The sequence below is a fragment of the Castor canadensis genome, chromosome 3 (genome assembly GCF_047511655.1).
Source record: "Castor canadensis chromosome 3, mCasCan1.hap1v2, whole genome shotgun sequence".
Classification (NCBI taxonomy): Eukaryota; Metazoa; Chordata; class Mammalia; order Rodentia; family Castoridae; genus Castor; species Castor canadensis.
The window spans coordinates 47,648,153-47,673,618 of record NC_133388.1 but is presented as its reverse complement, the minus strand read 5'-3'; the positions used below and the strand labels follow the sequence as shown (position 1 = coordinate 47,673,618).

Here is a 25,466-nt window from a genome sequence, read left to right as displayed (position 1 = left end):
GCTGCAAGGAGCCCAGTCTACAACTCAGGTGAATTATCAATGACCTTCAAGCTCCAGGTCTTTCTTCATCTTTCTTGAATACACCTCAAACACAACTGTTTTCTTCATCTAAACTTTGGTGTCATCTTAAACTCTTCCCTCTTTTACATTCTAGATTCACAAGTACTATGAATCTTTCCCTTGTAAGCACTCTTGGAATTGTCCCTTCTGTCACTTCACTAAATTGTCATTATTTTAATTGCCTCTTAATTGGTAGCCCTGTCCAGACTCTCTCCTTTCTAATCCATTATATACAACCTAGATGGTTTATTCTTGACAATGAAAATGACAATACTCAATCAAAAGTGGCTACCATTTGGAAATGCTTTGTGCCAACTGTTGTAAGTGCTTCATGGTGATTATCTTCTTTAACTCTTATAACAACCTACTGAAGTAGGTACTCCATACGCCCCATTGTTTTAGATGAGAAAACTATAGGCTTGTAGTTATATTATAGGATAATTAGCTTGCTTAAGTAGTAACATCTGTTTCTGATCTTTCAGTTCTGTCAGACTTCAAAGTCCCTACTTTTGCCACGAGAACTTCCTGCCTGCCCAAAACGCATCATATAATGTGCTAAACATACAACTGCCAAGCTCCATATCTACAATGAAAATCCCACACCACCCCCAGCCAGCTATGTCGCCCTCTTATGTGCCATACTCATTTCAGACTCCTAAATTTTGCTCTCACCACCACATTTCTGAGAGTTTCTTCTTCCCTACCTCAGGTATCCAAATTCTGGCCCTTTTGCTCTCACAAAATGCCTACTCCATTCTCTTCCTACCCTTCTTCCAACAACCCCAGCACAAATTATCATGTTCTTAAGTCTTGTCATCTCAAATAAGATTATGCTCCTTCCATATAAACACCTTTATCTGCCCTATAATTACTAATAATGGCAAGTAGAGATTCAATAAATATTTGCTGGCATGAAACAAATATAAATAATCATTTAAGAATGATTTAAGAAAGAATGTTCAGTCTCTACTTTTCATTGCAAGATTATTGATGACATTTCATAGCCTATCCCTCATCTAATTGTACAAGTTTTGCTCATTACCTAATCAATTTTGGATACTTATTCAATGTGACATTTTAATACTAGCGATAGCTTGTGCATTTTCATTTCTAGTATATATTAGGTTTCAGAATTTATTTCACACACATACACATACAAAAACTAGACCAACAATTATAGGTAAGAAGCCTCAGAACTTCAGGTCCACTTGCTTCCCAATTACTGTCTCACCTTTAAAATCCAATTAGTGATACTTTGATGGATGAAGGGGAAAGAACATGCTTCTTTGTTGGTGTCTTAATAATCTTTCCATTTTGTGCTTTCTTGATCCTCAATGGTCCATTTGTCATTGTCTTATCTTGTCTTTTTTTAACCCTTAAGACTCTCATTGCCAATCCTACTTCATTTGTCTAAAGCATAGCTTACCAACCCTCTGACCCTATTAGCCCAGATGTGGCACATGGTATTAAGATACCACATTCTTGATTCATTGTGCTATTGACAACTGTCACTCATCTGTTATATTGGCTCTAAGATCTGGAACACAGCCATCCCTCACTGTAAATTAAAGAGCTGGAATGAAATACGATCATTTCAGCAGCCTGGTCCATCACGGTGGAAGAAGGGAAAACTGAGTAACCACAAAGAAAAGTATGGTCCCCCAGGAAGGCAGCAGCCCCAGTGCTAACAGCACTGGGTAAGTGGGCTGGAGCCTCCCTGCTGCCTACAGCTAAGTTCTGCATGTTGAGCCTACTTCCTTTAGTTTTTGCAGTCTAATGCTGTAGACAAAGGAAGATGCCTATGCTTATCACCCCTAGCATACCATTCTATCCCAGGTAAGAGAAACTAGACCTAAAGATTTAAACATGGGCCTCAAGTTCCTGCTTTACCTTGGGCAAATCACTAAAGCTCAGTGTACTTGAAGCAAAATAGAGATAATGATGTCCATGCTAAATAACAATACTATTCATTCCGTTTTCTTCAAAGGGTGGAGAACAGACAAAAACTGGCAATCAAAATGAAGACGGCTGGATAAAAAGATTTACTATCACACAGTGTAGGACATATTAGCATGTTTCTGATACGCATGCCCCTCAAGCTACAGAAATATGAGCAAGTAAGCCTCCATGACATCATTCACAAATGGAGTACCCATTTTCTCCCTAACCCTGTCCATGGGTTTCCAGGCTTCACACTGATGAAGTGGCCTGAGTGTCTTTGTTGTCTGCAGAATCCTCTCCTGATCAATCTTGATCAGCAAGCTGTTGTTTATCCATCAGACGGTTCTTTTCAATGACCCAATTCAACACTTTATTTCTCTTTTTTATGGTTCACAAACCTCATTTGCTTTGCAAGATCTCTATGCACTAGCTGGCATTTAAAAGGAAGCTAAAACTAGATTCATATACTTTTCTTATAATCACCAAATAAATACAATATGAAAAAAATAGGACTGATCAAACATCTTACAGAATGAGTTTTCATTTTAGAGATTAAATCCAGATTCCCTCTGAAAAGCCCCTTCCTTCTGTATATGAGAATAAACAAAATGCAATCAACAAAAATACAAAGCCATACACAACTTTTCAAGTAAACATGTAATGAGTAAAGAATGGTGTACACCATTAAAGAGTGAAAATGTCCATACAGATAAACCCATCTTCCTCAGTTTGAGTCTGTCCATTTCTGTAATGCCAAATTATAATACTGTGAAAGTCTAGCAGGAAACACTAGGAATATTTGGTAGGAAGACTCCCGTGAAAACAAAGACAAATCCACATCTCCCTAATTGGCTCTGTTGCTGTAGCTACCTTAGACTTGGTGAGCCTTGGGAATTTTGTGAGTAAAAGCAATCAATATGAACTCTGCTGCATCAGTGCTTGGTTCATTTTCATGAGAAATAGAACGAATTCCACCTATTCATAGGAACAAATCAGGCCACCCTTAAATCTCTACTACAGGTAAAAGAAGCAATGTTCTGACAATACGGAACCTCACCCGGTTTTGAGTCTTGCAGTAGATGCTATGGCTCTGCGGGGCAAGAGTGCAGAAGCCAGGGGTGACTGAAAATGCTCTGCTGAAGGAGACTCTGTGCAGCCCATCAGTGTCACTTGTGATTTTAAAAAAAGATACAAAAAAAGAAGGGGGAGGAGTGCAAATTCTGACCATACATTTTGCTTCTCAGAAAAGAGATCCTTGGAAGCTCTGTTGAATGGATTTGTGAACCACTCCTCTCTCCCTCTTAAGTTTCAAACTAAAACTTCCAAAGAAAGAAAGTAGACACTCTAGAGCATCTTTCTCTCCCCTCTTCCACATCAGTTCTTCTCTGAAATTAGGCACCAACCAAGATCCCGGCCAGATCCTTGGGAACGGCTTCGAAAGGCAAGGATTGCTCATCTTGGACAACCCCCAAACTCTTGATAATCCTGTGTTTTGCTGCTCCCTCGCTAGCCAGGGCTCTACATGTTTAGAGTCTACACAGATTGGGCTCTGTCAGGGACCAAGACGCACAAGCGACCTCCAGGCAGCCTCTTTCAACCATTCCGGATTCTCAAGCAGAGTCTCACCTCCTCCAAACCTAACCCGCAGGCCCTTTTTAAATTAAGTGACCTGCCCAAGGAGCATCGTCTAGACATGTCCTGGGGGACTCACAGGGGCTGAGCAAGGAGGCTCCATGACATCCCTGCGCTGAGCATTCAACTGTTTTCTGCAAAGTAGCAGGACACATTTCCACATTTCGGTGGCCATCGCAGCCCCCAATCGCTCCAGGATTGCTGGGCTCTGAATGGCACCGGGACATCGCGATCGATGGTTTTAAAAGGAATAAAGCGTAGTCTTTGGGAACTTCTCTCCCACCGCGGTAGGATTGCGAGGGAAGGGACAGAAAGAAAGAAAAGCCCACACAAAAGCAGCCAGCCTGGAAGCTCCGCCAGCACAAAGGCCCGCTCGCCGATGCGGAGCCGGGAGGCTGGGCTGGAGCAAGGAGTGCAGTGTGTCCTCCGAGGCCTGCACGCCGCGCCCCGCGCTCCCGGAGCCGCCCCCGCGCACCCGGCGCCCCAGCACAGCACTTCGGCGGGGGCGCAGAGCGCACGCCCCGCGCGCCCCGGACTGCCTGGTTCCCGGGACTGCCCCGCTCCCAGGACCACCCCACGCCTCTCGGGACTCCTGCTGCATCCCTGCCCCGGCTCCACGTCTGCAGCCGCGGCTGCCCAAGTGGCCCGTCCTCACCTGTGCGCTTTCAGCGGAGCAGCGCGCGGAGGAGAGCGGCAGCGCGGACGCTCGGCATCCCCGCCGCGGCCCCTGCAGCGGCGGCTACTCCCTCGGCTGTCTGGGACGCCAGGGGGAGGGCGCTCCGCTTTGTTGCTTATTCATAAGGCCGCGGCTACGGCTGGGGATTGGGCGGCGGGTAGGTGTGCCCGCCCCAGCTTGCTGGCAATGACACACGATGCTGTCGCCCCACGCCCCTCGGGCGCCTACTTCTCCGCCTCCGCTCCTACACGGGGGCGGCTCCTGCGCGGTCCTGGCATTTGGGACTCCGGTGAGAACCCCTGCTCTGTTGCCGCTCTTCTCAGCCGGAGCTTATGCGGCTGCTCCACCTCCGTACCTTGGGAGAAGACACGTTTTCACAGTAGCCAGAATTTCTCAGATTCTTGGTCTAAGGCAAGGGGCGCACATACATCGGAGGCTGCAGTGTGTCCCTTATGCAGACTGTGTACGGCTTGGTCGAGCCCCGAAGTACATCCTTAAGTTTCTCTACAGGAACTACTCCCTTCCCAGTCACTCAGAGAAGTTGAAATAAGAGCTAATAATAACTCCGTTTTGTTGATCTCTTGCTAGGAACAAGGCTAACTGCTGCTTTTGTTACTATTTAATCTGCATGATAGCCCCATTTAACAGGGGAGAAAGTTGAGGCTAAGGGCTGGGGAACTTGTTCAAGGTCTTATGACACGCGTGACCACTGGGAATTCATGACCTGTGACCACTGGAATTCATGACCTCCATTCGTAAGTCTTTCAAGGACTCGGTTCCTTTTTCTATTACTCAGAATCGTGAGGGGAAAGAGATGTCAGGGTTCTACAGGCCCATTCTAGAACAACCCTGCAGCACTTTACACTATCTCTTATCCTTTATTAACTCACCTCTTTATTACGGGTGCCTTCATTCCATTTTTGTAGTGATTTGTAAACACCTTGAAGTCAGAGCAATGCTCTTGTTCGTCCTTAGCTCCCACACTTACCAAAATGCACAAGTATGCACTGTTACCTTATCCACTCCACCTCCCTGTAGAACATACTAGCTTTGTATTTCTAAATAGGTAGTGAACAAATAGTTGCCGAATGGAACATGCTCAAATTGAATTGAAGCCATAGAATCTGTTTTGTGTGTGTTCAATATATTATGTAATACATTGTTTTGTGACCAGATCTTCTACCTGGATTCATAACCCACCAGGTGGATAAGCCACACCCAGCCCAACCGAGTTGGGTTTCATTTCATTTTTAAGTCAATAGTTTGAAAATCAGACCACATCATCTTGTAAAAGCAATGCTCTATAGCATGGGTGAGGTTCCCAGCTAGCTCACAAAATTGGGTCTGTTCATCCCAAATGTGAGTAAATAATACTGCTAATAAAAACAAGCTGAGTTGTGGGTGCTAAGACTAGACCACCAAGCAGAATAAAAGAGGTGGCTAGAGGAAGGAATTCCCACTTCCCTCACCTTTAGGGCCAGCTCTACCCAAAAATTGGAAATGTTCAGTTTCTTTGACATCTTCCTGCTTCTCTTTCTGCATCCCTTGCTAACATCTTAGTTTTCTGCTTAGAAACCCAGTCAATACCACTCCTCAGACTGCCTTACACTCAACATTACCTTCCCCCCCACCATAGCAAAATTTGTGTCTCCCATTTCCTCAATACAGATCATTTCAGTTATATAGTAAACATAAAGCAATCTTATGGGACCTTATTTATACTAGTCCTTTATCCTGCCCAAAATGGTTTGTACTACTTTATACCACCCTGGTTAATACAATTTATTTCAACAGTTACTGTTGGTACATGACAGTGATGAAATTCATTCTCTCCACTCTATGACATATGCAGAAATTATAGATCAGGGGAAATTATTCTCTGAAAATCAAATCTGTAAATCATCACGTAATGAATGTCATTAGCTTTTTAGGGAATAAAGCATAAAAGTGTGGGGGTAAGGAGTGTACGTACATATGCCAAGAGTTTTGTAACACCCAAAACTATTACCAATCAATATACATGGAAGTTCAGGAAGGTAGTTGGCAGTTGCCAGATTTAGCAAATAAAAATTGAGGTTTCCCAGTCAAATTAGAATTTCAGATAAACCACATGTCCCAAATATTGAATGGTGTCTGCAATTTTTTTTTAGTTATAAATAAAAGAAACTATGCTCTATTCAACATTTGGGACATAGTTATGCTAAAAATCTCATTTGGTTTTTCTGAAATTCTAATTTAACTGGGTAACCTAAATTTTATCTGTGAGCCTTGTCAATAATTAGGCTATTAGTTGGCCCTGGTTGGTAAAAGGTTTTGTGTCAGAAAAGAATTGATCAGAATAACCAACCCCAAGAGCTGAGTGGACAATAACCACTCAAACATCATCCCAACTGAAGAAGCCTTGGCAATGCAGACTTGGTGTCTGTGGTGATACTGGCACTACACAGAGTAGAAATACTTCACAGTATCAACTTATTCTTTTTAGTCCAACTCCCAAGTACCAAAGAACTATTTGACACCTTGATTCCCCACAGGGCTGTTCTCAAATAAACATTCATGTCTGGGTGACCTCACTGTCTACAGAACTGTTATTCTACATTATTGGAGCTGAATTATATGAGTCTGTTTCCAATGAATCTACTTCTCAGGCACACAAAAAATTGGGTCTCCGGTCTTGCAAAACAAAGATCAAGACTCTTGAGTATGGTTGACTTCACAAGGTATTTTACAAGGGTTCTTGAAAAACAGCAGGCAGCAGTTGCCCAAACTCTGTATTACTGTTTGCTGAAGATGTGTTTAGTCTGTTGTGTTTTCATTAGAAATTACACTATCAACAAGAACTTGAGACAATAGAACAAAATGAACTAGAAGAAGCACATGAGGAAAAAAAGTCTTGGAAAGTTGAGTTTACCTGGAAAACCCCTAAATCCCTTTCTGTATTTCAGTAACTTTCCTTCCCTTTTGTTTTGTTTTTAATTCTCTAATTTTTTTTTATTACTGCATCCCAAACTCTCAGAACATTTTAGATGACCCCATCTTAAACCACTTCAGTGCTAATGAACTTAGCTAGCTTTTCACCTCCTACAAAATTATGTCTTTGGTATATGTGATTTATTGGGAAGACAAGTAAATAGAATAAATCCCATAACAAAATGGTTTTCCTCAAGACTTTAGAACAATAATTTTTATACGCTATAGTTGCTTTTAACTGTCAACACAAGACTCCAGTATATTTAGGTACCTTCATTATTTAGCACTTACTGTGCAATACCCAGATGAACCTGCTTGCTTCTGTGTTCTCCCCACGAAACTTACTGTAACTGAAGAAGCAGAATATTATGTGCCTTACATTCTCTTCTTTTAAAATCTATTATTTTCAATATTCTTTTATTAAGTGTTACATTTCTTTAGACCCTGAAGTTTCCAGTTCAGTTCTAATAAATGGAATTTTGACTATTGCCTTGAAAAAGCAAGATAAGAGAGGAAAGGAGTAGCAGTGCAGATAAAGAATGAAGCAAAAAGTTTAAAACAGTGCAGCCATTTAAAAAGAAATTTTTTAAGATAAAGTCAGAGGCTGGAAACATTTACATAAAAGAAATCTTGTCCTTTATTTTAAAACCATGAATAAGCCCTCGTGAGATGGTTTATAAAAATCCTTTTTTAAAAGATTTGAATATCAAGTTGTAATGTGTGTGATAGGATATACCCTTTAATTCCAAATGAACTGATTATCAGGAGTGACTATATTCAAAATGGCATCTAGAACTCTAGAAAAGATATGACTTGCCTTTTACTTTATCAGATAACAGTCATATTCTTGCTTCTTTATGTTCAATATTAAATAAATCAATGATTCTCATAGATTTCATATCTTACACAATGGACATGATATATTTAATCGGCATAATAGCATGCATATCTGTTGTCTCCATTGAAAAGGAAGATCATTTATTCCTTTTTTCTCTATTAAAGGTAGAATTCAAGAAAATAGATTTACCAGGAGAATCAAAGTTCAAGTCAAGGGAAATGTATTGTCAGAGAAAGTTCATAGACTGGAATTAGTGAGAGAGGTTTCCTTGGAGATTATTTGTTATTATTGTTGTTGTAGGTTTCTAAAAACTGGTGAGTTTCAGTTTGGCTGGGTTGTGGATTTTTGATGAAACACTATTAGTTTAGGAAATTATAGGGAATGTTATAAATGGGAGAAAATTACCAAATATATTTACCAAGAGTAACTGTATTGTTTATTATCTGACTTCCAACAAATGTTGCTAATGTTACTTTTAAAGAATAAAATTCAAGTTTTAATATCAAGCTTAGGATACTCAAGAATATTATTCTCTGTGTCAGGTTGACAGTAAAAGCAAAGAATGAGATACTATAAATAGAGAGTTTCACCATAGCAATGCAGTTCATAATCAGAATAAAAATATCAAAAATTTGAATATTAACTTACCAACATTTAAATGCAGTGTGAAAATCAGTGCCAAAAAAGGCTTTCCTTCAGTGTAGCAGTCAAGTTCTTGCTAAATTCCTTATTCATATAAATATTACTTAATCAGTTCTTGTTTCCTAGTCATTAGGCAATGAGCAATGAACCATGCCATGTGAGTTTTGTATGTATTTCAGCATTGAGCTAATCAATCAAAAGGTGTTTTGATTTGTGGAAAGTATGTAGGGTTATGCAAAGGTGTACATAACTGAACTCAACTTTTATCAGAAAGTTTGAATCTAGTTGGGAGGGAAAGGTTACATATGTATAAACATTACCAGTAATGCACAGTATAAAATTTCGTAGTATTACACTTCTATGATCTAAAAGTGTATTGATTTTCATCATTTTTTAATGGTACTATTACAGAAAGGACCTGATAGGTCTATGTGGAAAGTCAATGTCTTAATATAGTTAGTACAAGCATGTGTAACTATCCTCCCCCGCAAATGATACACTCCTTAAAGACAGGGTGTTTTAGATTGTCTCACATACCACACAACATGTACAGCAGTGCCTTTACATAGTCACTGTCCAAAAAGCATCTGTTGACCAATAATGGCCATAAGCTCATACCAAGATAAATATATAAAACTGTAATGCTAACCATTTTGCAACTATGAAGTCTGAGCTCAACTCTACTGACATATAAAGGAAGTTTGTACCACTTCAGGATGAAATATATTAATCTCATACAAATTGGTAAGATAGAGTTCAGTGTAAGTGGCTCTGAGACTCAGGATTTAATCGTTTCTTTATATCCTATGAAAAGAGATTAGTCCATGCATACATGTGTGCTGTCTGAAACCAGAGAACTGAGCCAATTGATGTTTCAAATCCCTTTCTAACCACAAGTCTGTGATCTTTTTTATTGGTGAAGTTCACATTCATTTAAACAGGAGTTGCACATGAACAAGAAATATCCTGAGTGTAAGACTTTGAAAAGAAAGAAGGGGGAAAAAAATCCCTGCTTCAAGCTGAATCCAGAACATAAATTCTATCCAGGCTCAAATCCTTTGAAATAGCCAAAGCAATATGTTTTGTTTTATTTATTCTTTCTCAAGACCTGCAATGTAAAGTAGACATAAAAGATGCACTTAGCAGAATCAGTTCAAAGCAATTCCTTCCTAATTTGTTTACAGAAATGGCCAAAGGGGGAAGGGGAGACTTCTTTTAAAATCAGGGTGATTGAAAGCACATCTCATACAGAGAAAATTATTTACTTTTGGACTGGTCTAAAGTGTGAGGCATCACCACAAAAGAACAAATGATTTGTCTCCAAAAGATTCCCAGAAAAGATAAATAGAATGGTCATGTGATGGTCTTTCCTTTCTCTTCCCTTTTGCTTTTAGAAGCTTTCTATAAGTGGTTTTCAGGCATAGTGGCATGTTTTGTTTTCCTTCTATTTCTTTCTTTGCAAAAGGCACTCTAAGGCACTTACCATTGCCAGCTAATGTTCATTTTTATGACATTGTTCCCAGTAGTCAATCTTACACGGGTGAGCACTTTTCACTCAGATCATATTCCTTTTCAGTTCATCAAAAAAACAAAAAACCCTTTTCTCCCTTGCTACTTTCCCTTTTTCCTTTAAATTTTATCTTTCTAATTTTCTTTTCTCCTGGCTTCTACTTACTTTCTAGATTTCATCCTGCTACTTTTAAATTTTAATGTCTTCTCCATTGTATACATTGTTCTTTGTTTCAAAGATGCAAGTCTGAGCACTTTGGCCCTATCTTTTTGGAATTCAGAGTCTTTAATTCCAGTGTGCTGCTGTGTTTGAGGCAGCCTTGAGGACTATAACAAAATCCCATGTGGTGTAATGCATTATTCATCCATAAGCAGTTTTATAGGCCCATTCTTTTGCCCAAGGCACAAATATAAGCAATTGCTTTCACCAACTCTCTCTCCACCTGGAAGGAAGAAATATGGCAGGCATGAAGGACATCTGAAGGAAATAACAAAGGTATGGAAGCAATAAAAACATTAGAGGACACAAAAGTTCTCCCCACCACAGAAAAAGAAACAAAGGCAAAGATGGTTACCTCCATTTTCTTTCCTCTTAATTTCTAGCCCCACGCCCAGGGAGTAGATGTCTGACTATAGAAATGGACGGGAAAGGCACTTGAGTTAAAGAATAGAAGGGAGACCCTTAGATATCTCCCTGTCTCTCCTAGCTTTCCACAAGAGCAGTATTTAGGGTAGGGAACTTTGAGGAGGTGAGGTTTGACACTTGAGGAACAAGTTTGACAGGAACCATTGCTCTTGGAAAGCGTAGTACGATTAGAACAAGGCACAGCTTTAGTTTCTACATTCCACTACAGTCACACTAGTTGTCAAAATAATGAAGCACTTCCACAACAGTTTGTTAAAAGCTGTTATCCCAAGCTGTTACTCCAAATATGCCCAATGTCCTCCCCTTCCCACCTCAATTCCTCTACCCTGTCCCCACTGCCCAGAAGTAAAGGAGAATAAGAGCTGTGTTGTGGGCTGAGTTAATCTGCCCAGAATTCATTTGTTCAAATCCTAATGTCAGATGTCTCAATGTGACTATATTTAGAGAATCTTCAAAGAGGTAATTAAATGAAAATCCAATCTAATATGATTTTTGTCCCTATAAAAAGGTGAAATTTGGATACAACAGGCATAGCAGGAAGATCATATGAAATCACAAAGAGAAGATGACCATCTACAAGCCAAGAAGAGAGGCCTTGGGAGAAACCAACCCTGGTTGCACTTTGATCTTGAACTTATATTTTCCAGAATGATGAAAACATAAATTTTTGTTGTTTAAGCCACCAACTACAAGATGTACTTTGTTAGGCAACCCTAACAAACTATTGCAGACTAGCATAGTAAGGGATCTCTCCCAATTGGTGCTCATACCATGCTAAGTATTTTAAAGAGGCTTCTTGGATAAAGAAAAACAGTGATGTATTTAGAGAGGGAGGAGGAAATATAGAAAAGTCCTTCTTCTCTGAGGGGAGGGGAAAGGGAACACATTCTCAGACCAGAGAGTCCATGGTGACAGCTTTTTTACATAGTGACTCTCCCTAATGGTGAAATCTGGCTATGTCTTTGAGCTATGTCTTTTTTTTTTTTTTTTTTTGATGGGACTGGGGTTTGAACTCAGGGCTTCATGCTTAAAAAGCAGGCACTGTACTACTTGAGCCACACATCCAGTCCATTTTCCTCTGGTTATTTCAAAGACGGCGTCTTGAAAACTGTTTGTGCAGGCTGGCCTCACACTGTGATCCTCCTGATCTCAGTTTTCCAAATTATTAGGATTATAGGCATGAGCCACCAGTGCCTGGCTGAACTGTGTATTTTAAAAGGACTTTTAACTTGTTGTATAAGCCACCTAGAGGCTCTTGGTCTTCACTGGGATAACAGAGCAAACAAGTGTAGAATCTAAGCAGAAGTACTATATAGGCCAGTGGTGTGCCTCAAGTGGTAAAGCACCTGCTTAGCAAGCACAAAGCTCTGAGTTCAAGCCCCAGTACTGCCAAGAAGAAGAAAAACAAGAAAGATTGCATAGGAACCAAGAATGAATATTTAGTTTTAAAATAGGACAATGATAGGGAGACTAACTGAGATAATGTATAGTATCCTAAGCACAGTGTCTTTAACACCCATTACATATTCAATAAAAATGGTTATTTGGAGGAGATTCCAAGATGGCAATAGAGGGAGGAAGCAGAAAGCATGCTTCCTAAAGTAAAATCTTGGAGAGACGCTGGAGACACACCTTACAGGAAAAACACTGAGAAGAGGTAAAACTCGGACACCTCCACACCCCCAGCCCTCACATAGCATCCCCACTCCATGATAAATGAAGAAACCAGGAGGGCTCCCACGCTGCCAGACGCCAGCTCCTACCGGCTCAAGAGGAGCAGACCACCAAGTGAGCTGAGCAGCACATGGTACTCCCAAAATAACCCTGGGCCAGATCAGCATAGCCCCCTGGACAGACTGACACCCACCCAGGGAAAACAGAGAAAAAAACAAACTGAATAATAAACAACAACAATAAAAAAGACATGTAGCAAAGAGGGCGGGGCACCCTGAGCACCGAAGAGGGGGGAGGGCAATCCATCACGGAACTGTAAATAAACAAGCCAGCCGGAGAAGGCAGGTGTAGCACCACCTCCCCCAGTGTGCTTGCAGAAGAGAAGGCTTGTAACAGTAGCCATCGCACCCAGGAGAACTCAAAATAAACAAACCCTGAGGGGCTAGGTGAGTGTTAAGCTCACTCCTGAGATCTGCATAAATAAAGCCTCCAGCAACAGCTGGCTGACAGCAGTGGGCTGGTGAGCCACAGCCTCAGATAGACATTCACAGAACTGTCTCCAGACACTTTTTTTTTTCTTTTTTTCTCTTCCTTTGATGAGACAACAACAGAACTAGAATTGGAAGCTGAAGGATTCAAATTCCATTTGAACTTGGGACTAACACCAAAATTATTAAGACTGAAACTTTATTGCATTTGAACTTAGGGATTTTTTTTAATCCGCTCTCTGTCTCTCTAATGCCTGTTTAGCTTACTGTTGATTAGTACACTATCTCTCACTGTTTATTTCTTTGGCACTGTTTTTTTTTGTTATCGTTTGTTTGTTTGTTTGTTCAATTGTTTGGTTCTTTTTCCCTTTTCCTTTACCTTCTTTACTTTCCCTCTCCTCTCACCCTTCCATTCTAGATATCACCATTGTTATTATTACAAGCTAGAAAATACTGAATTACACACAGTACAGGGACAGTAACAATAGCAAGGGCAATGATAGGAAGACAGAAAAAAGAGGAAAACCAATTTCCCCCCAGTAATAAATTAGTACAAGAACCATAGGGAAATGAAGAAAACAGATACTCAGATCCAGACTCCAACAAAACGAAGATAAACTATGCCAAAGAACCCAATGAAGCCCACAAGAACACTCTGAAAGAAGAAATCCTGCAAGTAATCACTGAGAATTTTGTAGAGATGATACTGGATATGGGCAACCAAAATGTACAGGAGACACTCAACAAATTCCAAGACAACAAAAATAGAGAATTTGAGAAAGCACAAGAACAAATAAAAGAAACTATAGACACAATGCCTGAAACAAATAACAAAATAAATAAGGAGATAAATGAACTCAGAACAAAAATAGGCAATATTAAAGAGGAAGTGACTCAGGATGTGGAAAACCTCAGAAAAAAGAACAAAACAGAAATGCAAACAAAATGGAAGGCCAATCCAGCAGAATAGAACAAGCAGAAGACAGAATCTCAGAACTCAAAGATGAAATGGTAATTAAAGGAAAAACTGAAGAACTATTAATTAAACAACTCAAGACCTGTGAAAAGAAAATGCAAAAACTTACTGACTCCTTCAAAAGACCAAACCTGAGATTCATGGGCATTGTAGAAGGAGAAGAGGTGCAAGCAGAGGGAATGTGTAATATATTCAACAAAATAATTACAGAAAATTTCCAAAATCTAGAGAAATCTATGCCCATACAGGTGTAAGAGGCATCCAGAACAACAAACAGACCTGACCAAAATAGAACTACACCACAGCATATTATCATTAAAACAACAAGTACAGAGACTTGAGAAAGAATAATGAAGGCTGTAAGAGAGAAGAAACAAATAACATACAAAGGTAAACGCATCAAAATCACAGCAGACTTCTCAACAGAAACATTGAAAGCAAGAAGAGTTTGGGGTGAGGTCTTCCAGGCACTGAATGAAAATAACTTCAACCCTGGGATACTCTACCCAGCAAAACTATCATTCAAAATGGAGCAATAAAAGTCTTCCATGATAAGCAGAAAGTAAAACAATTTATGACAACAAAGCCACCACTACAAAAGATTGTTCAAGGGATTCTGCACACAGAAAGTGAAACCCAACATAATCATGAGAGGGCAGGCAGTACCAAACTACATCAAAAGAAAAAGCAAGAAAGTAGAGAGTAACCTTAACTTAGGTACACACAATCAAACCTTCAAACAACTAAGACAACTAAATGACAGGAATCACCACATACCTATCAGTACTAACATTTAATGTTTATGGACTTAATTCCTCTATCAAAAGGCACCATTTGGCGAACTGGATTAAAAAGGAAGACCCAACAATTTGTTGCTTACAGAAGACCCATCTCACCAACAGAAATAAGCATACGCTCAGGATGAAAGGCTGGAAGAAGATTTACCAAGCCAATGGTCCCTGAAAACAGGCAGGAGTAGCAATACTTATCTCTAACAAAGTAGACTTCAAATCTACATTGATCAAACGAGATAAAGAAGGACATTCCATACTAATAAAAGGGGAAATAGACCAAAAGGAAATAACAATTATCAACCTATATGCACCCAATGTCAATGCACCCAATTTCATCAAACATACCCTGAAGGACCTAAAAGCATGTATTAACTCCAATACAGTGGTCATGGGAGACTTTAACACCCCACTATCATCAATATAGCTCATCCAAACAAACAATCAATAAAGAAATCCTAGATCTAAAATATACAATAGATCAAATGGACCTACTTGATGTCTATAAAACATTTCATCCAACTTCTACACAATACACATTCTTCTCAGTAGTCCACAGAACCTTCACCAAAATAGATCATATCCTAGGGCACAAAGCAAGCCTCAGCAAATATAAGAAAACAGAAATTATACCATGCATTCTATCTGATCACAATGCAATAGAACTAGAACTCAACAACAAAAATAAAGACAAAAAGCATGCAAACAGCAGGAAACTGAATAACTCATTGCTTAATGAACAATGGGTCATCAATGAAATAAAAGAGGAAATTTAAAAGTTCCTGGAAGTCAATGAAAATGAAAACACAACTATGTGTCCTATGGGATACAGCAAAGGCAGTCCTGAGAGGAAAGTTTATAGCTATGAGTACATATATTAAAAAGATTGAAAGATCTCAAATCAATGACCTAATGATACATCTCAAACTCCTAGAAAAACAAGAACAAGCAAATCCCAAAACAAATAGGAGAGAAATAATAAAAACAAGAGCTGAAATGAATGAAATAGAAACCAAAAAAACCATACAAAGGATTAATGAAACAAAAAGTTGGCTCTTTGAAAAAATAAACAAGATTGATAAACCCCTGACAAACCTGACCAAAATGAGGAGAGAAAAAAACCAAAATTAGTAAAATCAGGAATGCAAAAGGGGATGTAACAACAAACACCATGGAAGTCCAGGAAATCATCAGACACTACTTTGAGAATCTATATTCCAATAAATTTGAAAATCTTAAAGAAATGGACAGATTTCTAGATACATATGATCATCCAAAACTGAACTAAGAGGACATTAATCACCTGAATATATCTATAACACAAAATGAAATTGAAGCAGCAATCAAGAGTCTCCCCAAAAAGAAAAGTCCAGGACCTGAAGGATTCTCTGCTGAATTCTATCACACCTTTAAAGAAGAATTATTATCTATTCCAAAATAGAAAGGGAAGGAAAACTGCCAAACACATTTTATGAAACCAGTATTACACTTATCCCAAAACCAGGCAAAGACACCTCCAAAAAGGAGAACTATAGGCCAATCTCCTTAATGAGCATTGATGCAAAAATCCTCAATAAAATAATGGCAGAACGAATTCAACAACACATCAAAAAGATCATTCACCACGACCAAGTAGGCTTCAACCCAGGAATGCAGGGGTGGTTCAACATACAAAAATCAATAAACTTAATAAACCACATTAACAGAAGCAAAGACAAAAACCACTTGATCATCTCAATAGATGCAGAAAAAGTCTTTGATAAGATCCAACACCATTTTATGATAAAAGCTCTAAGAATACTAGGAATAGAAGGAAAGTACTTCAACATTATAAAAGCTATATATGACAAACCTACAGCCAGCATTATACTTAACGGTGAAAAACTGAAACCATTCCCTCTAAAATCAGGAACGAGACAAGGATGCTCACTATCTCCACTCCTATTCAACATGGTACTGGAATTCCTAGCCAGAGCAATTAGGCAAGAAGAAGGAATAAAAGGAATACAAATAGGTAAAGAAACTGTCAAAATATCTCTATTTGCAGACGACATGATCCTATACCTTAAAGACCCAAAAAACTCTACTCAGAAGCTTCTAGACATCATCAATAGCTATAGCAAGGTAGCAGGATATAAAATCAACATACGAAAATCATTAGTATTTAATAAAGAACAAACTGAGAAAGAATATATGAAAACAATTCCATTTACAGTAGCCTCAAAAAAAACAAACACATAGGTGTAAACTTAACAAAGGATGTGAAAGACCTCTACAAGGAAAACTATACACTTCTGAAGAAAGAGATTGAGGAAGACTATAGAAAGTGGAGAGATCTCCCATGCTCATGGATTGGTAGAATCAACATAGTAAAAATGTCGATACTCCCAAAAGTAATCTACATGTGTAATGCAATTCCCATCAAAATTCCAATGACATTCATTAAAGAGATTGAAAAATCTACCGTTAAATTTATATGGAAACACAAGAGGCCACAAATAGCCAAGGCAATACTCAGTCAAAAGAACAATGCAGGAGGTATCACAATACCTGACTTCAAACTATATTTCAAAGCAATAGCAATAAAAACAGCATGGTACTGGCACAAAAACAGACATGAAGACCAGTGGAACAGAATAGAGGACCCAGATATGAAGCCACACAACTATAACCAACTTATCTTTGACAATGGGGCTAAAAATATACGATGGAGAAAAGACAGCCTCTTCAACAAAAACTGCTGGGAAAACTGGTTAGCAGTCTGCAAAAACTGAAACTAGATCCATGTTTATCACCCTATACCAATATTAACTCAAAATGGATCAAGGATCTTAATATCAGACCCCAAACTCTAAAGTTGGTACAGGAAAGAATAGGAAATACCTTGGAATTAATAGGTATAGGTAAGAACTTTCTCAACGAAACCCCAGCAGCACAGCAACTAAGAGATAGCATAGATAAACGGGACCTCATAAAGCTAAAAAGCTTCTGTTCATCAAAAGAAATGGTCTCTAAACTGAAGAGAACACCCACAGAGTGGGAGAAAATATGTGCCAGCTACACATCAGACAAAGGACTGATAACCAGAATATATAGGGAACTCAAAAAACTAAATTCTCCCAAAATTAATGAACCAATAAAGAAATGGGCAAGTGAACTAAACAGAACTTTCTCAAAAGAAGAAATTCAAATGGTCAAAAGACACATGAAAAAATGTTCACCATCCCTAGCAATAAAGGAAATGCAAATTAAAACCACGCTAAGATTCCACCTCACCCCTGTTAGAATAGCCATCATTAGCAACACCACCAACAACAGGTGTTGGCGAGGATGCGGGGGAAAAAGGAACCCTCTTACACTGTTGGTGGGAATGTAAACTAGTACAACCACTGGAAAAAAATTTGTAGGCTCCTTAAAAATCTAAACATAGATCTACCATATGATCCAGCAATACCACTCTTGGGGATATACCCAAACGAATTGGACTCAGGTTACTCCAGAGGCACCTGCACACCCATGTTTATTGCAGCACTATTCACAATAGCCAAGTTATGGAAACAGCTAAGATGCCCCACTACTGAAGAATAGATTAAGAAAATGTGGTATTTATACACAATGGACTTTTATGCTGCCATGAAAAAGAATGAAATGTTTTCACTTGCAGGTAAATGGATGGAACCGGAGAACATTATTCTGAGTGAGGTTAGCCTGGCCTAAAAGACCAAAAATACTATGTTCTCCCTCATTTGCGGACATTAGATCAAGGGCAAACATAACTTTGATCACATGATAAAACGAAAGCACACAAGGGAGGTATGAGGATAGGTAAGACACCCAAAAAACTAAATAGCATTTGTTGCCCTCAACACAGAGAAACTAATGCAGATACTTTAAAGCGACAGAGGCCAATAGGAGAAGGGGACCAGGAACTAGAGAAAAGGTTAGTTTGAGAAGAATTAATTTAGAAGGTAACACACATGTACAGGAAAGCAATGCGAGTCAACTCCCTGTATAGCCATCCTTATCTCAACCAGCAAAAACCCTTGTTCCTTCCTATTATTGCTTACACTCTCTCTTCAACAAAATTAGAGATGAGGGCAAAATAGTTTCTGCCTGGAAGCGAGGGGGTAGGGAGGAAGAGGGAGGAGTAGGGTGGTTAAGGGAGGGGGCGGGGGAGAAATGACCCAAACATTGTATGTACATATGAATAAAAAAAACTATTATTTGAAACAGTACAAACCCATTTAATGAGGTATTGGTTTTCAGGCATAGAAGTGGGTATTTCCTAAGTTAATGGAGTTTTTCATTCTGAAAACAAAAACGGACCTACTACTTACTATACTCTACTTAGATTTCAGGTTATTGTAGAAAGAACAATTTTCTAAGGATAGATTTTAGAGTGGTAATTCTGAGATCATGCTGTAGCATTTTCTTGGAATTTTGCCAAACAAATTTAATCAATAAGACTCTTGAATTTAACTAAGTAATTTGGACTATGTCTACCAGGTTCTCATTAATACTAAATTTTCCCCCAAGCAGAAATACTCTTAAATATGTAGAAAATATTTTTTAATTTGCTAGGGTTATGTCATTATTTAAACAATTTAGCATTTTATGAAAATGTATTTAACTAGAGTATTGCTTACCATAGCTGAAAATAAGTTAGAGTTGTCAATGTCTGGTCTATCACATATTCAACAAATTTATCTCACTTCAGGATCTCCAAACACTTTATAGTTTATATGTCTCATCTATTTAATTTCCTTGTTTATCACATGAGATACTGAATATGTCAGAGATTGCCTAATGCCAGGACAAAGCTTACATAGGAACCAAAGTCTCTGGATTTGTAATTCAGTACTCTCTCTCCTACACAGGGCTGTGTTCAGTAGCAACATACTATTTCAAAGGCCAAGAAACAGATTTTCATGACTTAACCGAGGTTTAGCTTCACCACTAAGCATTATAATCTACACTGACACCTCTGTGTCTGGAGTCCCATTCTTCTGTCTGATTTGAATGCTTGTCTGGGCTTTCTTCTTGTTTGGCTAAAGATGCTTACTCATCCTTTGGGACTGACCTCAGCCATCCCCTCCAAGAGGTGGCTTCTCCAGATGCTCATCACACCTGGGCACACCTTTCAGTCAGGCACCCAGGTTCAACATAGAACTCTGCTGAGCAGGCCTCCCGTATTCCACTCCAACCAGTATCACTTTCCAGATCGTATCTCCCACATTCTCTATTCTCCCTCAATCTATATCCTCCCTTAGTCTGTATCCCCAACTTTTACACCCCCTCAGCCTGCATCATGCCCCAGCCATTCCCCAAAATATATCTGTCTCAGCGTTTATCCTCTTGCCTATACCCTCTCTAATCTATTAGCCCACCAGCCTGTCCCATTCCCCAACCAGTGCTCACCCGGCCTGTATTCCTCCCACTCCAGTCCTCTCCCACCTGAATGCTCCTTAGTTTGCATCCCTCCTCACTAGACTCTATCCTCCATCTTACATACCCCCTTTAGCTCCTTCTAAGATACAGAATTCTAACACATCCCCAAGATCACTGTGCACACACCTTCTCACAGTAATTCAGTTCAATTCAGTAATTCACTCAAATGCTGCTGTGAAGGGTCTTTGCAGATGTGATTAAGGTCCCAAATCAGTTGCCTCTAAGCTAGCGAAATTGTCTGGTAGGCCTGAACTAAGGACACGAACCCTTTAAATCTGAGGTTCTAGATAGCAGAAACAGAGAAGTCAGAGAGATTCAAAGGATGAGGGGATGAATGGAGGGGGCCACATGACAAGGAACTATGGGTACCCTCTACCCTCTAGTTTTCAGACTGGCCCTGGCCAATAGCCAGGAAAACTATGAAGGCTTCCCTCCCACAAGCATGGGAACTGAATTCTTCGAGCAACCCTGAGAATTTGAGAGAGGATTCTAAGCCCTACGAAGAAACACAATCCTGCTGACTAATTTTAGCTCTGTGATACACTGTCGTATCATTTCTGAACTTCTAACCTATGGAACAATGGGCTAATAAAGGGACATTGTTTTAAGCCATTAAATTTGTGATAATTCATCCCATAACAATAGAAAGTAATACACTTTCTCCAGCCCATGTCTCTCCAGTCTGTATCCCATCCAGCTGTATCCCATAGCCTGTATTCTGCCAAGACACCTCTCCCCAACCCACATCCTTTCCCAGTCCCCCTCCCCAACAAGAATGGATTCCCCTAAGCTGTCCTCCTCCCAACCTGAACCATTGCTAGCTTGAGCAGCCCCACAGCTTGTTTTATAATCCCCCTCATTGATTTCTCTCCCACATATCTACATCACTAGCACCACAAACACATCACCTACCACCTGCACAGCGCAGCAGCCTGAGTGACCCTGCCAAATAAAGAGGCATGTGGTCAAGGCCACTGTGTGCAGGATCAGATGGAAGAGTAGGACTGGGGCAACCCAGATGAAAAACAGAGTCTCTTCTCCTTTGCTGTGTTGAGCCTCAAGCAAACATGAGCAGCCAATCAGCACTGCTGCCCTGTTCTGAGCTCTGTGGTAGTTTCTCAAGCACTCTAGAATCAGTGCTACCCACCCCAGCCAGCTGAAGGCATTCCCTTCCCAAAAGGAAGTGAAATGGGTCCCAACTGACTAGCCAGCACCTTCCATTCCTCCTCTCTGAGGATCCCAAAGTCCTTTTTCTCCAGGACTCCAAGTATTGCTGAATGTTCCATCCATTCCCCACCTCCAGTCCAGGGCTCATCATTCTTTTCTCTCCTTCTGCACATTTTTCCATTTGTGCTGTCCCACATTCGCAAGATGATGCTTTCCTCAGTTATATATTACTCCATAATTATCCTTGTACCTGAACCAGAACTTTGTCTAGTTGAGTGGCATAAGTATCCAATACCTACTACCAATAAGCCAACATGAGGCAAAGAAGCAAGAACAACTGCATGGAAGTATAAATAACTTTATATATACAAATACATATTTATACTACACACACACACACACGATACAACAACCCTATGAAGTACAGTTATCACATCTAATTCATACATAGGAAATGAAGGTCCAGAAAGGTTAAGTAAGTGGTCTAAGGGCACACAGAAAGCTAGCATAGACCTGGGATACTAACTTAGGTAGTCTGACTCCAGAGCCCATCCTCTTATCCACTTTGCTGAACACTTAGGTGGTGTCAGGACCACTCTGCTAAGTAGAGAATGTATCATTTATGGTGAGAAAGGAGCAGTAGAGAAAATGTAAAGGAACAATTTTCACAGAAAGTGGGACTTGAGCTAGCATGATGGGGAAATTCAAACTGATTTATGAGGATAGGCTGTTTAGATTGGAGGAATAGAATGAACTAGACACGAGCATGTTCTGGTACCGTAATTTATATAGGGGAGCGATGGGAAATAAGACTGGAGAGATAAGTGAAGGCCAGGTTGTAGATACCTTGAAGTTCAAGCTAAGGCATTCCACATAAACCACAAGGAAAGAGGGAGACTTGGAAGGTTTTTGAGCAAATTGGAAGAGAGAGGGGAGCAACAGCTAATTGTGGTGACTGACTGGGCTTGAAAGATAAAAAGAAGCAAAACATCAACCCAAGGGTTGGTGCTTAGGTGACTAGAGTAATTTTAGTTTTAAAAATAGAAATTGATTAAATTGTGTTTGGAACTGAAATTTGCCTCCTCTCAATAAACAGTCCCACCTATGATTGATCTTTAAATTTTGCTGGGAAGGAAATTTCACTTTTTGCTTTCTCATAAAGCAATCCAAAAAAATATACAGAGGGCCAGACAGGATGAAGTTAACAGCATCATTAGAATCCTACAGATTCTCCTGTCTTGTAGAAAAATTCAAAAAGTTCAGCTATACTATGGACACTTTGGCAGTGAGCTGATTACCCTCTGGGGTAGTATCCCCTGAAAGGCTGTTAAATAGTTTTAAAATGATTCCAAACATTTACATAGTACAATAGCTTGGATATTGAATGGATCCCAAAGGGCCAAGCCAAGTTGATCCCCAGTATGGCACTATTGAGAGGTGGTGGAACTTGTAAAAACTGTGTTCTAGGGAGAGGTCTTTAGAACATTGGAGGCATGGCATCCAAAGGGATTGTGAGACCCCATTCCCTTTGCTCACTGACTCAAGTTACAAAGTTTTGCTTTGCCACACACTCCCATCTTGATGTTCTGCCTTACCACAAACCCAAAAACTGTGAGCCTAAACAAACCTTTCTCTTTATAAGTTAATTGTCTCAAGTATTTTGTTAGAGTGATGGAAACCTAACACACAGAATTTGCAACATAAGTGACATGATTTGCTGTGATCAGAACATCGAGTATAATCTCCCTCCCTGACATATGTAATGTAACACCTTATAAGACCACATATGTAAGTTATTGGCCTCAATTACTGATTTCCAAAACAAATATAATCCCATGATTTTGACAGACAAACTGAGATCTTAGACTGTGGCAGGGATACTCTCTGTTAGCCTTCCAGCTATCTTCCACAGCTTCACCTGAGAACACCAGCTCAGCATGGTAATGTTGAGGGACTTCGGGTGTCTTCATGGACTTCTGCTGTGTTGGTCAAACCATCTATGTAATTCAGTTTTCTATTACTATAACAAAATACCTGAGTAAATTTACTCAGAAAGAAAAAAGGATTATTTTGGTTTACAGTTTTGGAAGTTTCAGTCCAAAATTGGTTCACTCTAATGTTTTGGTCCTCTCATGAGGGCAGCACATCAGGGAGGAAGTGTGTGCTGAAGTAAACCACTCCCCTCATGAGCCAGAAAGCAAGAGGACCAGGAAAAGATGGGAGGTCCCATAATCTCCTTCAAGAGTCTGTCCTTAATGACCTAAACAACTCCCACTAGGCCCCTTCTCTTAAAAGTCCCATCACCTCCCAACAGTACCACCATTAAAACAAAGCCTTTAACACATGGGACTTTGGGTAACATTCAACATGCAAACTATAGCACCATGTCTGCCAAGAAACTGTCATAGGAAGGCATGTATCAAACTTAAGTTAAACTTTACATTCACAGAAGCCTGCTTCCATTATAATTGAATACCTAGACTTCAATAATTTTTTGTAAGATTTCTATGTTGCCCAGGCTGCCCCTCAAACTTCTGCCTCAACTGGTTTCTCACATAGTCAAAGATATAGGAGTTTAATAATTTTGGAACTCACCCACCATGCACATTCTTACACATTCCCTGTAAGATTCGTTCTAATTATTTCCCCCTTTTTATAGCATTGAGGAAAAGAACGAAATTTATATCCAGCAGGTGAGAACCAGATTTCTGTTGATGGTGTGATCAAACTAATTTTGATTTGCTGAAGATATAGAAAACATTGTTGGTCAACGGTTATATAGCATACACAGGACTTCACTCTATACTCTCTAGCTTTTCAGATACTTCATTTTTTTAAAGTGTTGATAGGAGTTTAGTTGCTGTGAATATGCAACCTAAAAGACATATTTTTAACTTTGACCTCCACATAGGGAATTAACAATAAGTGAGAACATAAAGTAGAAAAACACATTTCACACCAGCACCGGTACTCATTGTGAATCCTCACCCATCCCAGAAGAAGTGCCTGGCATCCTCTAACACTTTTTGGCATGGAAGAGTGAATGGAACAGGGCAGAAAAGGAGCAATGGAGACTAAAACCTGTCACACCACTCCTACCTGATTAAGGTGGAATGACCTCAAGATAGTCCAGACCAGTACGATAAAGTCAAAAAGCAGAAAATTTAGAGCCAATTAAGAATATACCTAGTCTTGCCAAATAGCTTCATTTACCTTGGGAAGGTTGCCTTACTTCGGTCATATTCTTTTCATCAATTAAATAAATAAATAAACCTGAGTGTGGTGGTGCATGCCTGTGATCCCACCACTCAAGAAGCTGGAGCAGTAGGATCTCTAGCTCAAGGCCAGCCTGGGTTGCATATGAATACAAGACTCTCTCAAAAAACAAAAAACAAAACAAAAAAACCAAAATTCTATTATATTACATGCCATCCTCAAAGCTCCTAGCATAGCACCCAGAACACTGAGTAGCCCCATAACTGTTCATTCCTTTTCCCCTCATCTCCATGAACAGCAGGAAAAAGGAAAGTGAAGAAATATTCCAGTAGACATCTGGTCATAGTCCAGAGCCAGGGAATCCAAGAGAAGGCAAGCTGGGGAACACAAGGCTGGGGCCAGGTTCCTCCACAGCTAGCTTGCAGCTTGCTAGGACAGATCTATAGGATGAAATGTTCCTGGGAAGGTAAATGAAGTCAAAAGTGGGGCCCAAGGAAGGCACCAAACTCTGAGACATCAATTAGACAAGAAAAGGTACTTATTTAATTATGTGTTTATTATTTCTGCAGTGCTCAGGATTGAACCCAGGGAAAGCATGCTAAGCACATGTCCTACCACTGAGCTACACCCGCTGCCCAAGAAAGGGTATGTAAAGCAGCAATGTCAATATTGGGAGAAGAGATGGGAATGAGAAGGGTTGGGGAATAGAGTGAGGCTCACAGAGCCTTGAAGGGGAGCACTTTTAGTAAAAACTAGTGAGCCAGGACAGGAAAACCTATGTCCTGAGACAAA

At 39.8% G+C, this 25,466-nt stretch overlaps 1 protein-coding gene across 2 annotated transcripts in view; it reads right to left on the bottom strand.

The window, feature by feature from the left end:
* LOC109680293 (armadillo-like helical domain-containing protein 4) overlaps nt 1-25,466 on the bottom strand; it is a 145,162-nt gene that overhangs the window by 114,605 nt on the left and 5,091 nt on the right. Inside the window, exon 1 of one of the 2 annotated variants that reach the window (XM_074067904.1) lies at nt 4,289-4,426. The exons of the other annotated variant lie outside the window; for it this stretch is intronic. The gene's annotated coding sequence lies outside the window, so the exon portion shown is untranslated. Of the gene's footprint in view, nt 1-4,288; nt 4,427-25,466 lie in introns of those variants that run through there. 2 annotated transcript variants of the gene reach the window in all.